This window comes from Humulus lupulus, chromosome 1, assembly GCF_963169125.1.
Source record: "Humulus lupulus chromosome 1, drHumLupu1.1, whole genome shotgun sequence".
Classification (NCBI taxonomy): Eukaryota; Viridiplantae; Streptophyta; class Magnoliopsida; order Rosales; family Cannabaceae; genus Humulus; species Humulus lupulus.
Window position 1 is genome coordinate 282,004,500 of NC_084793.1, and position 22,923 is coordinate 282,027,422.

Sequence of the window (22,923 nt, forward strand, 5' to 3'; positions counted from 1 at the left end):
ATGGAGAAGTTAGCCAGTTGATCAATGACTACTTCTATTTTGGCATTAATCAGCTCTTGCTGTAGCGACTTTTCTATTCTGGATAATGCTGCTAGATTTCCGTAACTCTTTCGGCTTAGCGCGTCTGTAACTACGTTCGCCTTTCCTGGGTGGTATAGGATTTCACAGTCATAATCCTTTACTAGTTCTAACCACCTGCGTTGCCTCATGTTGAGCTCTTTCTCTGTGAAAAAATACTTTAAGCTCTTGTGGTCCGTTTAAATCTCAAACCATAGTGGTGCAAGATTTTCAATGTGAAGACCACCACTGCCAACTCCATATCATGCGTTAGATAGCGTTGCTTGTATTCCTTCAACTGCCTTGAGGCGTAAGCTATCACTTTGTCATTTTGCATCAGCACACAACCCAAACCTTGCTTCGACGCATCACAGTATACTACAAACTTGTTGTTGGGTGTCGGTACACAAAGTATTGGTGCTGAGCATAGTTTATCCTTGAGCAACTAGAATCTCTCTTCATATCTATCCGTCCAGTTGAAATTTTGTTGTTTATGGGTTAGGTTGGTAAGCATAGTGGCTATCTTAGAAAAGCCTTCTACGAATCTCCGATAATAACCTGCTAGCTTGAAAAAACTTCTAACTTCTGACGCATTCTTAGGACTTGGCCACTCCTTCACAGCTTCTAACTTAGCTGGGTCTACAACAACTCCGTCTTTGGTACTATGGGGCCGAGGAACGCCACTTGCGATAGCCAAAATTTGCACTTCTTGAACTTGGCGTAAAGTTGATGCTCCTTCAGTCGCAACATAGTCAATCTTAAATGTTCCTCGTGCTCGACTTCGTCCTTGGAGTATACCAAAATATCATCAATGAACACTACAACGAATTTATCCAAGAAATCCTTGAAGACCTGATTCATAAAATCCATAAATGCGGCTGGAGCGTTGGTAATACCAAAAGGAATAACTAGAAACTCATAATGTCCATATCAAGTTCTAAAAGTTGTCTTTAGTATATCCTCTTCTCGTACCTTAAGCTGGTGATAACTGGACCGTAGATCAATCTTAGAAAACACGGTTACTCCTCGGAGTTGATCAAATAAGTCGTCGATCCGGGGTAGCGGGAACTTATTCTTAATTGTCACCTTGTTCAGCTCGCGGTAAACTATGCACCTTCGCATGCTTCCATCCTTCTTCTTCACAAATAGAACCGGTGCTCCCCATGGAGAATGGCTTGGTCTGATGAAACCCAAGTATAAGAGTTCTTGCAACTGCGTTTTCAACTCCTTGAGTTCAGTAGGTGCCATCCGGTATAGTGCCTTGGAGATAGGCTCGGTTCCCGGTACTAGTTCGATTGTGAAGTCAATTTCCCGAGTAGGCGGTAACCCTGATAAGTCGTCAGGAAATATCTTTGGAAATTCCTTTATAATGCGAACGTCTCCAAACTTTAGTGGTGTCTCTTTTGCCACATCTGTGACGCTTGCTAAGAATGTGTGACATCCTTTCTCTATCATCCTTTGAGCTTTGAGAGATGAGATAAGTGATGTTCGTAGTCCTGAAATCTTCACCATAAAACATAGTTTCTGACCATCAGGAGTGATGGACCCAAAACGGGTATGTTTTAAAAATTTATAACTCGCAAGCGCACGAATCGTATATGAAGTATAGTGTTCGTATAAGCACGAGATCGATCCCAAATGAGTTGTCTAAAATAAAAAAGAAAACTATTTTAAACCAAAATGAGTAAATTCTAACCTAGCTCCAAAGATTGATGAGATTTAATGTCATGAACATAAAATAAAAGATTTAAAATAAAGTTATTTAAGAGAATGAAAATAAACCAATAATGATTTGAAAATAAGTGTTAAAAGGAAAGATTATTAAGATATTAGAATCCACAAAATGTAAGTTTAATAATACTTAATAGTATATTGATTCCCAAGTTTTAGTGATAGTTAAAATAAGTCAAACTATCATTTTCCAAATAAATTTATAATTTTAAGCACAACCTATTTCTAAAAAGATAAGATTTTTCTTCATTTTTCAAAAAAGTATATTTTCAAAGCATTTAATGTGAATCAACCTAATGAAACAAAAAAAATCAAATAACATTATTTATAAGGCAAAACATAATATTTTTGTTCTAAGCATTGGATGTGTACAATTTAATGACACATCTTACACAAATAATATTATGTTTTGCAAAATGAAAAACAAAGTGTAAATATGGTCTAACAATCTAAAATACAAGATATTTAAGATGAAAGAAAATATTTGAAGAAGAAAATCAATAAACTTTATTGCACAAAATGGGAAATCAACACACAACATAAATATTATCTAGTTACATATTGTTTCCTCATCACCTTAATAATCTTAAAAAGATTAGATACTCATAACTAGAATAGAAATTACAAACATAAATAGGAAAATTTGGAAGAGGAACCCCCAATTTTTTCCTCTAAAAAATCATAGAAAAAATGACCAAAAAGAAGAAAAAGAGAAAGAGAATGGAGTGGTCTTCCAAGTGTAGAAATTTTGTAGTGTAACTCCCTCCAAGCACACTCAAATGGTCTAGAAAATTTCCTATTTGTAACCAAAATGAGAGTATTAAAATAATCAATTTAAATTAATTAAATTGATTAAATTAATTAAATAAAGTAAATATGGTATGTAGAGGTAAATTATAGGGTGTAATGATGATTTTGTGGTGAAATATGTAGAAAATTTGGGTAAAAAAGGTAGCAATTTTGGGCATTGTATGACAAGGGGACAAGGAGACCATTTTTTTTGGGCTCAAGAGGGAAAGAAGCAGCTAGGCAGGTGGTTGTTTGGCAGTAGTTGGGCAAGGCCTAGGTGGGCCTGGGCGTTGCAAGGAAGGAGGCCCAATGAGCTGGGCTTGTGCGTGGGTTGCTGGGAGGCTTGATTGGGCAGTTTCGGGCCTAACTGGAGGGGTAGGCCCACAGTGGGCTGGCTGGGTGAAGGCTGGGGTAGTTGGGCCTAGTTGGTGGGATTGAGCCCAAAGGAGGCAGGGAGCGAGTGGGCTAGTGGTGTGGGCTAGGGCCTTTAGTTTTCAGATTTGCCATTTTTTTCTCATTTCTTTTCCTTGAAAATGCCACACTTTCCTTCATTTTTTTTTTCAAGAGCAAAAATGCAACAAATTCTGTACAAAATAAACATAAATTAAATCATAATTAAATATTTTCAATTATAAAATAAATCATATTAATTATTTGAAAAATATTAATTACAACTTAATTTACTTAAACAATTAAGTTCAAAAATGCACTTTTTACTTCTAACTTAACAACAATAATACAAATAATTAAACTACAACATATTATAATAAAATATTTATAAAATTACAAAAAAATATATAAAATTACAATAAGACTAATAAATTCAAAATTACTTAAAAACTCAAAAACTAAACAACAATTAGCGTAGTAAATGTGGTAAAATAACTCTATTTTGTAGAGTTATCAAGGAGTTTTGAACGTCACTTGCTTACGTCTACAGTCGATGGTTGTGCCATGCCTTGCTAGCCAATCCATGCCCAGTATTACGTCAAAGTCTTTGATTTCTAGCTCTATCAGGTCTCCTTCTAGTTTTGTGCCCTCGATTTTGATCGGTACTCCTGGTACGATTCGTGATGATAGGATTACTTCGCCTGAAGGAAATTCTGTCACAAACCTAGTTCTAAATCTTTCACAAGGTTTGTCTAATTTCTCTATCATTCCTAACGAGATATACGAGTGTGTTGCTCCCGAATCAAACAATACTGAACATATATTATCGAGGATAGGAATCTAACCTGTGACTACTTTGTTACTAGCTTCTGCTTCTCCCTGGGTTAAGGCAAAGACTCTGGATAGAACCATCTTATTGTCCCTCTTTTCTTCTTGTTTGAGCTATGGACATTCCGATGACCTTCCTGACCACAATTGTAACAACCTTTTGTGTTCGCATGACACTCCCCAGGATGTCTTTCCTGGAATTTGGAGCATTGCAGGTATTCTACATAACCCGACCTATTATCTCATTGCTATTATGTGCTCTTTTGTCACCATCGGCCTGCTTACTATTAGGATGATTCCTCTTCTGGCCATTATTGTTGTGCTGGTGGTTGTTGTTGTGGTTCCGACCATTCTGCGTCTGATTCTGTTGCTTAGGTTCAGACTTGCTGGCCTCCTCCTTACTAACATTTTCCTGAAGCCTTTCCACTCCTATAGTCGTTTCTAAAGCATCAGCGTAAGAAGTGGTTCCAGGATTTGCTAGGTTGACTCCTAGCTCAATCCTTGGTCTGAGTCCCCTGGTGAACTTGGTAACCCTCAAGAAATCGGTTGGGACCAACTCTTGTGCGTACTTGGCTAGTCGATCGAATTGCCGAGCATACTTGACTACTGTCAAATTGCTCTACTTCAGACTGGCAAACTTTTCTATCCTCGTAGCGATGACTGTCGAGTTGTAGTACTTTTTGTAAAACAAATCCACAAATCTAGTCCAAGTCATGATGGCGAATTCATGAGTCTTCTACACTAAATCCCACTAGATTCTAGCATCCTTTTTCAAAAGAGACGAAATACAGGATATGTGATCCGCATTGCTGAGGTTCATGTGTGCAAGTATCAGGTCTACATTCTTGAGCCATTCTTCCGCCTCGAAGGGGTCAGTTGTCCCTTCAAAGTTTTGAGTGTGCTGCTTACGAAAATGCTCATAGACTGGCTCTATGTACTGAGCTAGATAAGGCGCATAGTTTTCCATCGGCCATCCCCCATATGGACCTACTTGTTGGGGTGCTTGAGCCGCTAACTGAAAACATAATGACTAAAACGTTAGCTATTAACATAAACATATTATTCATAACATAAACACTTACATTGGTGGTTAGATCTGGAGCTTGTGCGTGTGTATCAAGGAGAACTTCATGCATATGAATCTGTGGGTTCTGATACCAACTGTAATGACCCGACTAATTCTAAGACCTCGGACTACTAAGACATAGCTACTATTTTGGAATACATATAGGCTTAAAATAATAGAACTTTATTAAAAACCCAAAATACGGCACGGAATACAAAATATGGTACGGGATCCCATTGTTTAATATATAAAACATAAAAACATAAACTTTAATTAATTGTTTAAAAACTAAGTGCGGAAATACATAAGAACATAAATTAAAAGACTTGAAATAATTTCATCCTTGATCTTCCAGCAGTCTACTCAATCCGTCCATCCCCAATACACATGCCAAGCTGCCACGAATTTGTTCCGCCTTCCAAGTTCATTTTCCTACACCATCTAAAATAAAAGGAATGAGCCTAATGCCCAACAAGGAAAATCAACTAAAAACATATATCATAAATCATAAGACTATATCATAAATAATATACTATAAAACATATGACGTACAAACATATATCATATAGGACTACAATATTAATGGTCATTAACTCATTACCGTAGCATGTGATAAAACCATCTAGGTCATCAGTCTACTAATCGAGATAGGTTAGATCACAAGGTAGTATATGATAACCCATCTAGGTTGTAACGCCCTGGTTACTCCAAGACCGTTACTATGAGCTTTGAACCGTGCTTGAATCGCTAATCAAGTTCTTTGGTTATAAACGTGCATCTAGGTGTTATCAATAGGTTAAGGTGGAAAACCAATCAAAAGGAAATGATATATTTTATTTAAAACATAAAACTGTTCATGGGCCCATAAAAACGTTTACAATTTATTTACAATACAAAACGGTCATTACAGTGTAAAGTTTTCAACCTGTCGATCTAAGCAGCAAATATAGGGTTAACCCCCTAGTTCCTTCGAGAAACTCCTTGGTCGTGGTGGTCAAGCGGCCGCATATGTACACATCACCACCTAAGTTCTCCACTCAAGGTTGGGTGAGCTTTTCTTTCCCTTTACCTGCACAACATAGCACCCATGAGCCAAAGCTCAACAAGAAAACTCATGACTGCATGTAAATAATATCAAATGATAATCATACAGAGCTTATAGCCCTGAATAGATGAGTGAATATCACTTTGAGGTTCTGTTTAACCATGATGGGGCTTTTAGTCCTAATCAGATGAGTGACTGATGAGCAAGTCACTAACGTAAACCAGATGAGTGACTGATGGGTAGTCACTAGCTTAAAAAGATGAGTGACTGATGAGTGAGTCACTACGGGCTCATCACCCATAGCCATGTGACAAAGCAGTCACCTGGGCCTTCTGGCCCTGGCTCTAAGTGACTAGCCATAGGCTAGACAAGCGCTTTTAGTTTTCATCGAACTTGAGGTCGGTCCGACATTAATGCTCATGATGAGCCATTCAATGCAGATGTTGATTAGATCTAATCTTTGTCGGCTTACGTTAAACACGCTAAGACCGTTCTTGACTTATTAGTCAATACCATGTGGCCAGTGCTCAGTACTACTGCCGAACTTGACTAGTGAGTCACAGCTTCACAGTTAATACTGACACCATTGTCAATTATGACTAATTAGTCAGTGCCAAGTGAGAAAGTTTTGCTAAGCATTCGATATGCAATCAATGTCCACATTTAAACACTCAACATGCCTCATGAATAGCCATGCATATCATATATGGGGTGCAGTTTTCTCACCTCTGGTTCGAGCGAGAATTAATAAAAGAACGACCCTTGAGAACGATCAACCTTTTGATTCCTTAGCAGTTACCTAGTCATAACAAAATATAACCTCCATTAATGAAAATAACCAATAAAAGGGTCTTGACCTAAACCTCACTCCCGGGACCCCGAATTGTACCCAAACGGTGAGTAGATACGATCTCGAGCCTTAGGAATTGAAACCCCGAGCCAAAAACCCTTAAAAATTCCCAAAACAGGATTCTGGAAAAGCAGGGTAGCGCTACCCCCCTAGCGCCCCAGTGCTCTAAGCAGATAAGAAACCTCCCGGCTAGCGTTGTAGCGCCCCCTTGTGGGCCCTGTAGCACTACAACCTGGAAGAAATGCCTTGGTTCTTCCCCCCTTCGACTCCACCATTTCCAACCTGAACCAAAAGCTTCCAAACCTCATTTTAAGTCCCAAAAGAACCCAAAACCATCTACACATGACCTAGGCATCATAACCCAAGTAACCCTAGCCAAAAACTCTCATCAATTCCCAATATCCAACCTTGAAATCCAAGCTGAAATCCAAAACAAAAACATAGCAAAGCTAGAGTTTTAATGGCTAGAAACTTACCTCAAGCTCAGTTTAGAACCCCCTTCAATGGTGGAACACAATCCTAAGCCCTCAAGATCCACTTCCCTAGCTTGAATCCTCAAAAGAAGCTCAAAAATTCAAAGGAAAAAGAGAAGGAAAAAGAAGAGAAAAGGAGGTACAGGAGAGAAGTTTTGATACTCTGTTTTTGGCCAGCTTCTACAGCCTTCAATGGATTAAATATAACTTCAGGTGAAAAGACCTTTTTGCCCCTAGGTCATTTAAAGTCTCTTATAGGCTCCCAAGGGTAAAACTGTCATTTCCCGCCTATTTTGTTAATCATAATTAACACCCTCCAATTCCCGTTATTCTCAAAATTCTCAAATACCAATAATTCATATCCCGTTACCCTTTAATTCCCGGCAACGCTCTAATCACCAAATTACCTTAAGCCTCTCCCCGAGGCCCAAACTTAATCCCGTTATGACCAAACCGCTAACCTGCACTCAAAGATCGTCTCATGCCGAATGGCTCGAACAAATCCACATTATTATGTGGCCTCAACAATAATTCACCAACATGCTTACAAATATACAATTACGCCCTCAACGGGCCAAATTACCAAAATGCCCCTATGATGAAATGTGGACCCACATGCATGCATTTAACATCATATTATAATATAATTCACATAAACATGTACATAATCAATTAATGGAATAATAAATCAATTATGGCCCTCCCAGCCTCCAAATCCAACCATTAAACTGCATTAGTGATTTTGGGGCATTACATAGGTCCTTTGTCTACTAATCGAGATAGGGTAAGTCATAACTCTAAACCACAATAATGATAAAAATCTTGGGGTTTGCTATCTAAGCAACTATAAGCCCCAAGCGACTATAACATATATTCATAGCACATAACATAGCATATAAACATATCACAACACATATAATCTAACCTATTTTCCTTACCAAAAACCAGGATATTGGAGACAAGAATGGGATTGGAACACTCCTAAAACCAACAGTAAAAACCAACAGTAAAAACCATGAGTTTCTAAGGAAAAGGAGATGAAAAAGAGAACTAAACCATCAAAGTGGAAACTTACCGAAGAATCTTAAGTGTCAAGAAATTTAAACACCTAACCAAAAAACCATAACAATGAGTTAGGATCTGAAAGAAAAATGGAAGAAAATAAAAGAACTATGATGGATTAAACCTGAGGATAAGAACACCTTGAATGGACTATGACTTTGATCTACACCTCGATACCGAAATAACACTCTATCTTACTTCCCAAGTGTTTAGAAAAGCTTAGATTGGAAAAACTTTTAACCCAAACCCAAGTGTTTTCTCTCTAGAGTAAACTTAGCAGCTTGGAGCCTCTGAAGAATGCTTGAATGATGAATAAAATGACTGAGTACTAGATCCTATTTATAGAGTTCAAGGAGTGAAACTAACCCATTTTAAAAAGAATAAATAAATACATATAAATTGATTAGATTTGAATTTTTAGTTCAACAGATGCCCAGAACTTGGTAAAAAATGTTCAAAAGCAAGTCCAAGTGGTTGAGGGCCGTTTCAAATTTAAATCCACAAAATTTAAAAAAAAAATGGCTCCAGGAGCCGATGTATCACCTACCCTATGCAATATATCACCCCTACCCATGTCCCGAGCTTCCGTGGTTTCGTTCGTGTGAAGTCAACGTGTTTTTCGTATCTTCCGTCGGCGACATATCGGCCCTTATAGCTGCGATATATCGACACACGTTGATAGTTTAAACACATTTTTGCATACTTTCAGCATATTTGAAGTTTGTTAAAACAACTTTGACTGAGTAAAACGTGATCCTAACAGCTGCTGGAAGGTTCTAGTGCTTCTAGATTCATCCATTATTAATTAATTTATCTAAAATCCTTAAATAAACAAGCATGTGACAAGTGTCATGCTCTTAATAATTCTATCTAAACCTTAGATTATAATAAATAATATTTCTAGGATCAGCTATATTAATCAAACATTATGTTATAATTAATATTTCTAAACTATAGGTTAAACTTATAAAATCCATAACTATTTCTATGAGTTTCCAAAAATAAATCCCGGCTTGAACCAATATCCATGAAAACTAAAATACTACAACTACTGCTACGTAAAATTCTGAGACGCTACAAAACCCTCGCCTGCTGTATAACGTGGACTTACGTAAATGCTCCAAATTACGTGTTTTACAAGTCCAATCCTATTGGTTGGACTTAATGACGGTGCCTACTATATATATGGGTCAAAAGCAATGATTTTGGAGACTTGATCATTCTCTCCAATCTCCTTCTACCCTCTCTCTCTCTAGCTCCAACAATCTCTAGTTTTCTCTAAAAAATCTCCAAGAAAGTGCTTGACTTAGAGAGTTGATGGCTTGTTCAATCTCAATCCTAATTTCCTCAAGAGAAGGCCTCAAGCATCAATGGTGGCTAGGAAATAGAGTATTAGGATAGCGTTCTACAACGTGTGTAAGCCTTGGTTTGTGTTTGGTTTGCTCAAAGGATTATTCAAAGTGGTGAATTTGCCCAGGGTTTGAAGCTTCATCAAAACTTGAAGAACACCATTGTTCTACTTGGGTTTGCATGTTCTTTCTTAATCTTTTTTAAGTCTCTGTCAATCCAAATTTTGTGTGGATTCTGTTTTTTGTGGTGGTGTTATCTCACTCTCCCTCAACAAAAACTAGATGTGCATTAGAGTCTTCCCCATATCCACATAAAGGACACTTGCTACAAGAAGATGTATTTTGACGATAAAGTCCACTAAGTGTAGGTAAAATCTCATGATAGCCTCTCCATCCGAAATGTAATATTTTTCTTGGGATTTTAATTGCCCAGAAAGATTTCCACCATATCGAAAGAGTTTTAGTGGATGAGGAGGGAAGAGACATATCATTTTGCATAGCTAGGTTGTATCCAATTTTAACAGAATAGCTTCTATGATTTGTATAGTGCCATAACCACGAATTTGCGTGTTCAAATGGTGTAATGGGGATGGAGAAGATAAGCTGTAAATCAGGGGTATTAAAACATTGTTGAATAAGACCTTTATTCCATATCCCTAGGGATTCCATGAGCTGGGAAACCATCATATCCTCAGTTATTCCTCTAGAAGTTGGTAGGAAAGAGGGTGGTCTTGGGATCCAAGGATCGTTAAAAGCCTTAGTGTTTTTCCATCCCCTATTATTTTTCGTAAGCCTTTGACAAGTAATTATCTTCCCCATAGAATACTAGGCCAAATCATAGATGGATAATATCCAACTCTAGATTCCATGAAGCTTGTATTTTGAAAATATCGACCTTTCAAAACTTATGCAATAAGAGATGATGGGTTCATTAGTATACGCCATGATTGTTTAGCTAACAGAGCTTGATTATATTGGACAAACTTTCTGAATCCTAAGTGTAACACCCCACGTCACTATGGTTTTTTCTCAGAATGACGACTGGCCCTGTAAACCAACACGAGCCTTTCAAGCGTGCTTTGTCCTCACTCGCACGCTTCCTAGGAAAACTTCCCAGGAGGTCACCCATCATGAGACTACTCTAGGTCAAGCACGCTTAGCTTTAGAGTTCTCAAGTGATGGGCTACCAAAAAGAAGATGCATCTTGTTGGCATAGGTAGTACCCATCAATCCATTTAAGCCATCTTCAACTATGTAGTCCCATACCTACACAGTCTTAGAATCATCACAGTTGACCTTCCTCAGGCGGTGTGGGAATGCACAACTTCTACCAAGTCTTTCCCCCTGCGGATCACGGGATTTTGGCTATCACAATCACCCCCCTTAGGGGTTCGACGTCCCCGTCGGCCACACTTCTAACTGGGTCAAGGCTCTGATACCATTTGTAACACCTCACGACACTATGACTGCTTCCTGGAATGACGTTTAGCCTTGCAAACCAACACGAGTCTTTCCAGCGTGCTTTGTCCTCACTCGCACGCTTCTTGGGAAAACTTCCCAGGAGGTCACCAATCATGAGACTACTCCAGGTCAAGCACACTTAACTTTAGAGTTCTTCTTTTCGGTAGCCCATCACTTGAGAACTCCAAAGTTAAGCATGCTTGACCTGGAGTAGTCTCATGATGGGTGACCTCCTGGGAAGTTTTCCCAGGAAGCATGTGAGTGAGGAAAAAGCACGCTGGAAAGATTTGTGATGGTTTGTAGGGTCAGTCATCATTCTAGGAAGCAACCATAGTGATGTGCGGCATTACACTAAGCCTCCCTCATATTTTGGTAAACACATTTTATGCCAGGCCCTCCAATGAAATTTCCTTTTTGAATGAAAGGATCCCCACCAATATTGTGCTAATAACCCTTCAATCTCTTGACATAACCCTTCTGGAATTTTAAAGCATGACATGAAATAGCTAGGCATAGCCTGAATTACTGCATTTAAAAGGATTTCCTTTCTTGATTGAGAGAAAATTTTGTTTTGTAATGAATGTAACCGTAGCCATATTTTCTCTTTAATTGTTCTTAACAAAGCTTTCTTGTTCCTTCCCCCTAACATAAACAGCCTGTAACGCCCTGCAAATTATGGTCTATTACCACGTGTGTTTAAAATAGTGCAAGACTTGCTAAACGAGCCATTTGGACTAAAACATGTGACTAAGCCACTAAGTTTTCATGTATTAAAAATCTTGGTCAACGAATAAACATTTCCATTAAAAGAAAACTTTATTCTTTACATGGGATCCCAAAAATATAAGTTTAAAAATATGTTTAAAACTCAGGGATTACAAGATAAGCTGACCTAAGCGGCAAAACATGGTCCAACCCCAGTTTCCCCTGCGATACCTCGTGGCGATTGAGCAGACTGCATATGTACACATCTCCCTTAACGCTCTCCAACTCATGGCTTGCCAAGGTTCTCCTTACCCTTACCTGCACCACAAAGCACCTGTGAGCCAAAAGACCCAACAAGAAATCACATTAACAAATTCAGATAGTCCACAAAATATAATAGCATGCTCAACAGTAATAACTGGAACCAAGCATACACACTGTACAAGTAAGTGACCATAGGGTCATGCAAGTGCATGTCACACTCCCGTTCATTCCTATGGCATTTAAGCCAGTCAAGTGCATAATGCACTCCCTTTCATTCCTTTGGCATCCGAGCTAATCAAGTGCATAATGCACTCTCGGGGTGGCCTAGCCATAACGGTCTGCACTTAAAGTGCATAATGCCGATCACGACTCATAACTCGAGCCTTGCAAACCCTCAGCTCATAAGTCAAGCCTTGTGAACTCTCGAATTATAAGTCGAGCCTTGTAAACCCTCGACTTATAAGTCATGCCTTGTAATCTTTTGACTTATAAGTCGGCCTTCTAATCCCTCGACTTAGAAGTCAGTTTTGTAGATCCTCGACTTATAAGTCGAGCCTTGTAAACCCCTCAACTCATAAGTCGAGTCCCTTATAATCCCTCGACTTATAAGCCGGGCCCCTTGTAGTCCCTTGGCTTATAAGTCGAGCCCTTTTTGTCCATAGGCTTATAACTCGAGCCTTTTTTTAAATCAAATATACCCTCGACTAGCAGGCCAAGCTCTTGGCTAGGTGCAATAGACATACTTTTGACTTATAAGCCGAACCTCCCAGCCGGGAATAGACATACATATAATATATTCATCATAAACAGATACAACACATTATAATGTACTTACACGGGTATACACATGCATAATTATAATCATGCTCATTAGCTGAGCATGAGCCCTAATCATGTTTACATTAAGAGTTGGGCCAAGCCTTAATCATAATACATTTAACATCTGGGCCAAGCCCCAATCATATTATATTTAACAGCAGAGCTGAGCCCTAATCATAATACATTCGACAACAGTGTCGAGCCCTAATCATGTATCTCACGCATCGGGTGCAGTTTTCTTACCTTTGGTCCAAGCACAAGCAAATAAGCAAGCAAGCACGACCCCCGAGAACGATCCTCTCCTGAGCCTTAGCAATAACCTAGTCATAACCCATAGATAATATCCTATCAACATTCGATTCCATAATAGAACCCCGACACCAATCCCGTGCTCTTGGGACCTTCAATTCCCCCACGCAGGGTGGTGAAATCGTCCCCCGAGCCCCTGGGCAAAAACCCTAAAATTGGATTTTGGGAATCCTAAAATTTGGCCTAGCGTTGCAGCACAGCTCCCCAAGCACCCGCGGCACATAGCCAGGGCCCCTTTCCTTGGTTCTTCCCAGCGTTGCGGCTCGGAAGAACAGCGCCGCGGCGCTCCTTCGTGAACCAAGAAAAACTGGGTTTTTCTTGCATTTTCTCCGGATCCAACCCTTCTAAAACCATCCCAAGGTTTCCCCAAAGTCCCAACTGAGTCCCAAAAGCAATAATACACAACATATGCACCCCTAACATCCCAAAAACCAACTCTAATCCAAACCCCAAACTCAAAACCCATCAAAGTTTAAAATTCTAGGAAAACTCACAAACAGAATGAATCCTTACCTCCAGTAGCTGAATTATGGCCCCAAGTTACTCCTAGCTTTATCCTAAACACCAAACCTTCAATTCCCAAGATTTGTTTCCTCAAAAACTTCATGTTAACCGAGATTTTCGGTAACTCTATTAATAAATTTTGTTTAAGGGTAATTGTAGTGAAAGCAGAAGATTAACACGGGGTTTTTACATGGTTGGGGCGTTAAATAGCCTTAGTCCACGAGTCTATAGTATTAGAGCTTGAAAAACCTTTTATAATGGCGTTTTTCTTTGTATTTTGACAGAGTTACTGTATCTTAGTTGGAGGGAGCTCCCCCTTATAGTGTTCTATAGCATGTATTTATAGGCTTATGGGAACACCGGGTTTGGGCCGGGTATGACCCGGGCCCATCAGAGATACAGATATTCTTGGCCTCTCTAGTGGGAGCCCAATATGAAAGATACAACATACATGAATTCCAGACCAGCTAAGGCCCAATAAGTTGACTCAAGAGCTATATCTTGCCCGAAAAAACGGTGCTTTTGGTCTGGACACTTCGAGTTACGAGGAAGATTCAGGAGACAAGACCAGTTAGAGTACTTGGCAGCGCAGACCTGAAACAACGGCGTACAATCCCGAGGTGACCTTTTCTGTAGGTGAAAAGTGGGGACAATGCCCACGCGGAGGGGGGCGGCTTCAGGATCCTGGACGCCTGAACCCCTCCAACCGGGGATGAGGTGATCCGAGTTCGTTTACCTTTGTCCCTCTTCATTTACCACAGGCCCGGACCGTACCAGGGTCCGGGACCAGGGCGCGTATGTCGTGGGGGGGGGGGGTTCGAATGGTTTCCACATCACCCGGACGACGGTCCCGGAGGACAGAACCCGGAGGGCCATGCTAGACCCCCCTCAAATGGGCCCAGACATGCACCCCCATCCCACACCCCTCTCGAACATTTTCGTACCAAGAGGCTTTGGGCCGGGCCCGTATGCCTACACAGCCCCTGACAATGGGCCTGGACGAAGATCCCGAGTCCATGCAGGAAATGGGGATAACATTTACCCCCCAAGCCTTCGCCTAGGCCTGCCAGGGGGAGGGTTGCATCGTTCCCAAGGTGCTCGCATGGTTGCCTTCCCAGTTCCTGCCCGGGATTGAGGGTCCGTGACAACGGGCCATGGTACTGGCTGTATGCCTGGCCTGGACCGTTTACCAATATCCGGGGACGTTTACCTTTGTCCCGCTTCGTGGCATGGATACACGTGTCACCAGGCGATTGCTGCACAGGTCTTGAAAGGTCGCCTAGCCCTCCCAAGGGTCGCTAGGTCTAGACTAGTGTGTTAGCGCACGTCACGAAGCGTCCCATCCGCACGGGGGTCCATCATTAATGTCCCTGGGATGAGGTGGACCGTAGGATGGGGCGACCTTTGGCATCCGCCCCTTCTGGGCCGTTAGATCTGAGATGGCGAGGATCCAACCTAAAGGGACTCATAAATGTCCCTGCGCGACTCCTGACCATCCGGTGAAGAGACGCCTGTCCGTTGGATTGGAGGCCCGGACTTGGGGCCATTATAAATACCCCACGAAAGCCAATTTGGCACCTTTACACCTTCGAACCAGTTTAAGAACCGATAAGCTTTGCTCGAGCCTCGCATGTCCGACATCGCCGACGGCATATATCACCATCTGTTGACTCTGCGCCAGCTGTTCCCCAGAACCCCAACTTCTACGCTTCTACCTGAAGACGCGTCTCGGGCCTGTCCTGTCGACGAACTACTAGACCGGCTACACCACTTCAAGAATGAGGTTCTGCCGTCCTCACAGTCGGACCACCACCATCTTCTACGGCCGACAACTCACAGTAAGTCCTCCTGACTCTCTTGACGACTTTGTGAACTTATGATGTTCTTTTAATGCGTGCATTTAGGCTTTATATTTAGGAGTTGTTAGGAAGGCTGCCTGGTTCGGGTTGCTCTGTATCCAGATGCTTCCCGGACAGAGGGCGGGTCTTAGTAAATTCCTTCTTTCCCAATCAGGGTCCTGTGGCTCTTCGGAGTCTTGGACCAGATCTGAAGGGGCTCCAAGCAGTCCTTAGGAGACCACCCGTACCTTGACCGACTTTCTTGGGTTTAGGTACTGACTGCTTGGCTTTCTTTCTTTGTTCCCAGATCGTCAGCTGTGGCAACGGGCGTTACGCTCCATTCTGAAGAAGAGGTCAATAGGACCCCTGTCGCCGTTTCTGGATCCCGGACGCCCAAGGGCAACAGGTGGGAAATGGACGTGACGCCCAACCTGTTCCGGAACTACCGAATGATGCTGCTCCTAGAGCAGCGTCTGGGCATCGAGTCAACTCCTGGGCTCTTTCACAACCGCATGGCCAGGATCGAGGAGCGGGCGCATACGTCCGTGGAAGGATTCGGGGCCTGGAGCGCCGGTCACATCAGCGCGGGAGCTACGCTCCCGCTTCACGACTATTTTGTGCGGTTCTTGACGTACGTGGGAATTACGCCGTTCCAGCTTCTGCCTCAAGCGTACCGGCTACTTGCTAGATGGCGGGTGTTTTGCATCGCGAAGGAGGTCGCGGAGCCCACCCCTGCGGAGATCCTATACTTCTACAAGCTGGAGCCGCATGTCAACGTCAAGGACAAGACCCTGGACGACTTTTATAGACTGAAGCCGCGGAGTGGCTACCCCGCTCCTACCAGCTCCTGGAGGCATCCCCCGGATGTCAGGCATTATTGGTTCCTGACGTCCGGGTTCCTCGTGGACAAGAACCCCACACTGCTGCTGGACTTCCAGCGAGTGGGTAAGTATTTTCCTGGTTCTCTCCTTTATTCCTTATCCTTTTTAGTCGTCTCTTATCATATCTTCCGGGTGGCAGGGCCTTTCGCTCAAAATCCCCTTACCGAGTTCATCATAGAAAGGAGGAGGTTTTATTCCTAGTTGAGCGCAGAGGATCTGGACGTGGGTGGCTACGTCACAAACGACAATCTCCGACTGGTCGGGATGCTCGCGGCCACCCAGACCATTGTTATCCCGAACCTTCGGGGCATCCCCTGCGAGAAGAACGTCGACATCCGGGAGTAGTTGGCCCTAGATCACATTGCCAGTGTGGAAAGAGCGGCGCGAGCCGACGCGGCCCGGCGCAAGAAGGACCAGGCCCCGACAGAGGTGGCCACCTCAGAGGAGCTGGAGGAGCTCTTCGAAGATGCCCTACCAAACATTGGGACTCCTAGGGCTAGCGTATCGGGGTGAGGTAACTCCCCTTTAATCTTAACTTATGCTCCCCGAGTCGGGGACTTAGCTAGGGATAGGCTAGTACCCCCGGGCCCCGCGTTCGGGGCCGATGGGGAGATGAGACCTTCACTTCCCGTCCCCGTAGGCTCGGAGGTCCTTATGTTCTTATCCGGGTTCCTCCAGTACGGGGGCTTCCTGAACCCGGACGACATAGGGGATCAGATCCATTCATTTGCTTTAGAGGAATTGAGTCACGCTTGGGGCATAGATGAGGGTTCGTCCCGGGTCATTTCTAACTTTGATTTGCGTGTTTGTCTGATTGGTTCATCGTCCTAACTCCCTTTTTTGTACTTTTGCAGGAGATTCTGATATGTCAACCCCTGCCAGTGAAATGAGGCGGCTCATCAAGGACAGGGTGGCCAAGAAGGTGGCCAAGAAGAACAACGAGGTGACGGGCCCGGAGCCCCACCTTACCAAGGAACTATCCGGGACGGAGCTCCGTCTCGGTGAAGGAGTCCTGGCCGCAGTCCCCCTCCAGGCCGTGGAGCCTGTTGCAATCTCCGCCTCTGCCCAGCCCCCCGTGATTGACTTGGAGGCGGGCGCGGCGGTCAGTTGGAGCTCGGGGAAGAGGGGCCCGGATGCTGGCGCCGTAGAGGGCAACACCGGGACGAGGCCCCGGACGAGGCGAGCTGACTTGGCTGAAGAGTCACATGGTGAGAGTCGGCTGGCCGCGAAGGAAATCCCTGCACTGCCTATCCTCCCCATACGCCCGACTCTTCTTGAGGAGGGGGAGTCAGCCTTGCGGGATGAGCAGTCCTGGCTGATCAACCGGACCTGGGAAAACGGTTGGTGCTGGAGGGACGAAACTTACAAGGCCCTGACGATCCGTCGTCAGGTTGAATTCGCGAAGCGTCCTGCCGAGTTCAGTGCTCCTCAGCCGATCGTGGATCGGCCAGCCGCCGAAGCGGGCTTCCGCCCTAAACTCGGCTAGGACACAGCTCCCCTGGCGGCTGACCTGCTAAACCAGGTTGGGAACACCATGTCCAACCTCCAGCTCAAGAGGTACGCCACGATAGCCAACCCGGACGTACTATTCATCTCCCAGGCTCTCCGCCACCAGGCCACCGCGGTAACTTTCACTTCTCTTACATTCCTTCCCTTCCCGCAGGGGATGATTGGTTAAGACCTTTATGGCGTGGGCCTGAAAGTAAGGTCGAAGCTTTCAGGACGCCATCAGCAGGCAGAAAGTCAGCTTTTCGATTAATGGGTACCGAGACTCAGCGTCTAGCAACCGCTTGCTTACATAGTATACCGGAAGTTATGTCCTTTCTTCCTCTCGTACCAATGCGGCGCTGATTGCATGCTCAGTCACGACCAGGTATAGATACAGGGGCTCCCCTTCTACCATTGGAGTTTTGGGTATAGTTTAAATAAACAGTTAGAAAAATAAAAAAGTAAAAACGAAAGTTAATTTCTATTTTTTAATTTTAATTAAAATTTTGATCATTTTGAAAGTATCTTTTTTTCACTTTTAATATTTTTTTGAATTTTTTTTTCTTCTCCCCATCGTTCCGACTACATTTTCTCAGTTCTCTTCACAGTCTTCAGAGACGCTATTGCGATATACTCTAGTTCTAATGTGTACTTATTGCGATATACTCTAGTTCTAATGTGTACTCCTTCTTCAGGTACCATTTCAATCATTCTCCCCTTCACATATGAGAATTTTTTTTTCTCTCAATTCCTTTCTCATTATGAACATTTTGTTAATGGTGGATATCTTGTTGTCATAAAGAATTGTCATAACCACTAAATTAAATTCAGAGGTTGGATCTTTCTACTATTAAGGTATGAATCTGTATTTAATTTTGTTTAGGAATAGGGTTTGTGCTTTTAATTTTTTTATTTATTTATTGTTTCTGTGATACTGGGTTACTCTTCATTTGTTTCATGATTATCTTTCTCTCAATTTATATACTTCTATGATTTGTTTTGTTAAAATTGAAAGAGACCTAACCCATGTATTGAAATTGTTTGTGATGTATTTGATGAAATGTCGGAGAGGGTTTCTTTTATTTTCTTTCCGTGAAATTCCTGAATAAATTTTATGCGTGTATATTTGTGGATATATGGATGGGTTGGACTTGTTTAATGGTTTACAGAACTGGTTTTGATGCATTTGGTTTTCTGTTTGTGTTTGTTATGTTCTGTGTTAATATTCTAAGTTATGTTATGTTGCATTTTTGAGGCGTTGGTTCCTTTTTAACATCCTTTATAGACACTTGAAGAATATTAATTAAAATAGGAGAGGTGATCTTGCCCAGCAGTGGTGGAGACGAACCCATAGGTCAACTATAACAAATGAAGTCTTTGTATATTAGATTGTAAATAATAGTGTTTGTTGCCAACAATTTGGGCATTGTTTCTTTCTCTTTCATTAAATAGTAGTACACTTTGAATTTAGTCTCCAAAGGGAAATTGCTTTGTATTAGTAGTGTGTTAAATATATAGAAAAAAACCAAATAGTGTACTTGCATGACCAAACATAACATCATTTTTGGTTTTTGGGATTGAGCTATATAGGATAGGTCCTGCTTGGGAGTGTGTTAAATTGTTAATTGAAAGCCTTTGTATAATTTGTTTAGCTTGAATACACACACAACATGTATTGAAAACAATGACCCACGACTCTACCATGGTTGTTTTTTTTTTAATCCCAACTTATATCTATTGTCATTTTCTAGAGCTTCTTTGTTCTTTGGTTCCTATTTCTATATTCCAAAGCACAGTTTGGTTTCAAGAAAAGGTCCACTGGGTTTTTTCTAAACCTAAAATAGTAAGGTCTTTGCTATGTTCAAGCTCAAAATCGGCCCAAAACATAGAAGAGTATTTTTTTCTGTTGATTCTTATTCTCTGGTCCATTAGGCTTGAATGTTCAATGCTATGAGTCAGAGTTATTTGTACTGCCATCTAAAGCTAATTTCTTCGGGGATGTTAAATTTATCTGGAGCTGAAACTATATTTAACTGATTTGTTTGAGATTTATTTTTCTTATTGTGTGCAAATGCCTATATAAACATTTTTGGCTAGCCATTCTAAGAATCTATATAGTCTTAGAGTGGACCCATTGCTTTGCTTATTATTCTGCAGTATGTTGAAACTGTGATGAAGATAGAGTAACCTTTTTTCATATATCAATGTGTATGTGTGTGTTTTATCTTCTCCTAATGGATTCTTTAAGAATAATTTTGTATGTAGAATTCTTTTTGAATTCTTAGGTAATGAAGTTCTTATTATCGAGAATAATTATGAGGCTTCTGTTTGGACACAAAGTTATGAAATTTTTTTTATTGAACTTATGAAATAATAAGTTTTAAAGGGAAATAAGAATTCCACAACTTTTACAAAGCAGTCATGGAAACATATAAAGGAAAAGCTTTGTGCACAAACAAAAAGAAATTATAGTGATACGCAACTAAGGAACAAATTCAATCAATTAAGGCAAAAGCAGAAGGATTTCAAGTCTTTATTGAAAAAGACTGGTATTGGATACAGTACAACGACTGGACAAGTTTGTGCGACTGATGAAGTGTAGGACAAACTTATTCAGGTAAACATTATTTAAAGTGAATTTCATGCTTGTTTTATTTTAATAGGAATTTGTATATTTTATCATAATAATTTTATTTTATGTAGGATAACAAGTGTTACGCCCTCTTTCTTAACATACATATATAGTGTAAAAACAAATTTTAACCTAAATACGACAATACTGAAATTCTGAGTTTACAAAAACTTTATTAAACAATATATAAATAATGTTTATAACCTTAAATCACACAATACTCACAACTAAATAAAAATTTTATCTTACATACAAATCTTAATACTTTTATAAATCATTTTCGTGGCGTTACTACACCTTAACGTAGAAATGAAAATGTATCCAACTGATAAATTGAAAAGCTTTATGTAAATTACAAAGTTCATGAAATACTTTTAAAGCTTTAAGTAAATGATAAAGTTCACAAAATACTTTTAATGAAATATAATAAAACCAAGTTTATTGTTTATTTATAAAATAGCATAGCAGAACTCCACTCCCTTCAGGTCAGCCCCATATGTACAGTCATGTTGGCTCCACGTATACTCATCAACGATTTATATTTGGGGCCTCTTACCTACAATACAAAACATTAACTGATGAGCTAAGGCTCAGTAAGCAGAATAACTACCTCATATGCATTAAAATAAACTTGCAACATGCTATGTATTCTCTTTCTTTCTTTCACTTTCCTTTCTTTTGGGCGCTTAGAGGATGCTGCTGCCGGCATTACATAGGGAATCACATTCCCACCTGAACATAAACATGATAATAGGGAATTTTCCTCATAAACATTCGTCATATAGGGACGTACATCTCCCTCCTTACATTTTTGGGACTTAGGTCTCCCAAGCAGCACATCTACTTTAACGTTTTCAATAACTTGTCTGTGAACATTAAGCGTGCTTATGCATAATATAACATTCTTGAAAATAACTTATGCATAAGAACAATATGACAGATTAACATATAAAGCATATAAATGCACATAAGACACATAAAATACTTGTATTGTAGATGAGGATTCTACTTACCTTGCGTCTTGATAAAACAACCGAAATTGTTAGCTTCCTGGTAAAAACACAAACTATTAACTTACATAAAATCTACATGATGTAATTTTAGTTTATAATTGTTGTTATTCTATTTTTCTTTTCTTCTTATTTTATTGTTTATTTTATGTCCAGGCATATGGTCATACTATAATTGTCCATGGCAAGATCCTGGTCTAAAAGTCGTGGTCATGGTCATGGTCATACGGAAATGTCCAGGTCATAGTATCAGTCCATAATAATAGGGAATAAGGTCATATAATAAAAGTCCAAATAGTCCAAAGTGTGACCATAGCCTATATAAGTTTAGTATTATAAAGATACATAAAAGAAATAGTTTATATTTCAATTTTGGCATTTGTAAAATATGACGACATGGTAAAATAATCCATATATAAATTTTAACATTTTAATGGCATAGTAAAGTAATCTATATAAATTTTGGCATTATAATGGCATGGTAACATAATCCATATATAAATTTGGCATTATAGTAAAATAATCTATATATAATTTTTTTTTTGTATTATAATGACATAGTAAAATAATCTATATATAACTTTTGGCATTATAACGTCATAGTAAAATAATCTATATATAAATTTTGGCATTATAACGGCATAGTAAAATAATCTATATATAAATTTTGGCATTATAATGGCATAGTAAATTAATCTATATATAAATTTTTGCATTATAACGGCATAGTAAAATAACCTATATATAACTTTTGGCATTATAACGGCATAGTAAAATAATCTATACATATATAATAACTAAATAACTGAAAAGAAAGGCTCGGGAAGAACTTACCTAAAAGGTTTTCGTAGGCTAGCGTTACGGACAGAACTTCGCCTAGATCTCCGAGGTTTAGAACTTTAGAAGGATGTTAAGAAGATTTTTAGGTATAGTAAGAGAAATGAAAATGAGGTTTTTGTGATTTCAAGATGAGTTTTGGAAGGACTATTTATAGGAAAAACTTGGGATACTATTCTAATAAAATATTAAAAATAATAAGCATAGTGGAATAATAACATATTCAAAATATCAAGCATAGTAATTTTCTTAAGTCATCAATGTGTCACTACTACGTCAACATGTGGAACCCATGGGGTGGACCCCGCTGTGGGACCCATGTGGACCCTACTGTGGGACCCTTGCGGACCCCACTATGGGACCCACTATGAATAGTACCCAGTGAATAGTAAAAAAATGAAAATTTCCCAATCTTCTTATATTACTTAGTCCAGCATTTTTGACTCACAAACTTTTCTGAAAAAATTTCTCTAACACCCATAAATTAATTATTCCCACCTGTTGGTTACTTCAACAACTTAGAATTGTTAAAATC

General features: G+C 40.4%; 1 long non-coding RNA gene across 1 annotated transcript; it reads right to left on the minus strand.

Moving 5' to 3' along the window:
- Positions 1-20,762: 20,762 nt before the first annotated feature.
- LOC133777538 (uncharacterized) lies at positions 20,763-22,484 on the minus strand. The gene is made up of 3 exons (XR_009868633.1): positions 22,386-22,484; positions 21,555-21,591; positions 20,763-21,097 (listed from the first exon to the last, which is right to left on the minus strand). It is a non-coding gene; the product is annotated as an uncharacterized LOC133777538 (long non-coding RNA).
- Between the last annotated feature and the right edge of the window lie 439 nt (positions 22,485-22,923).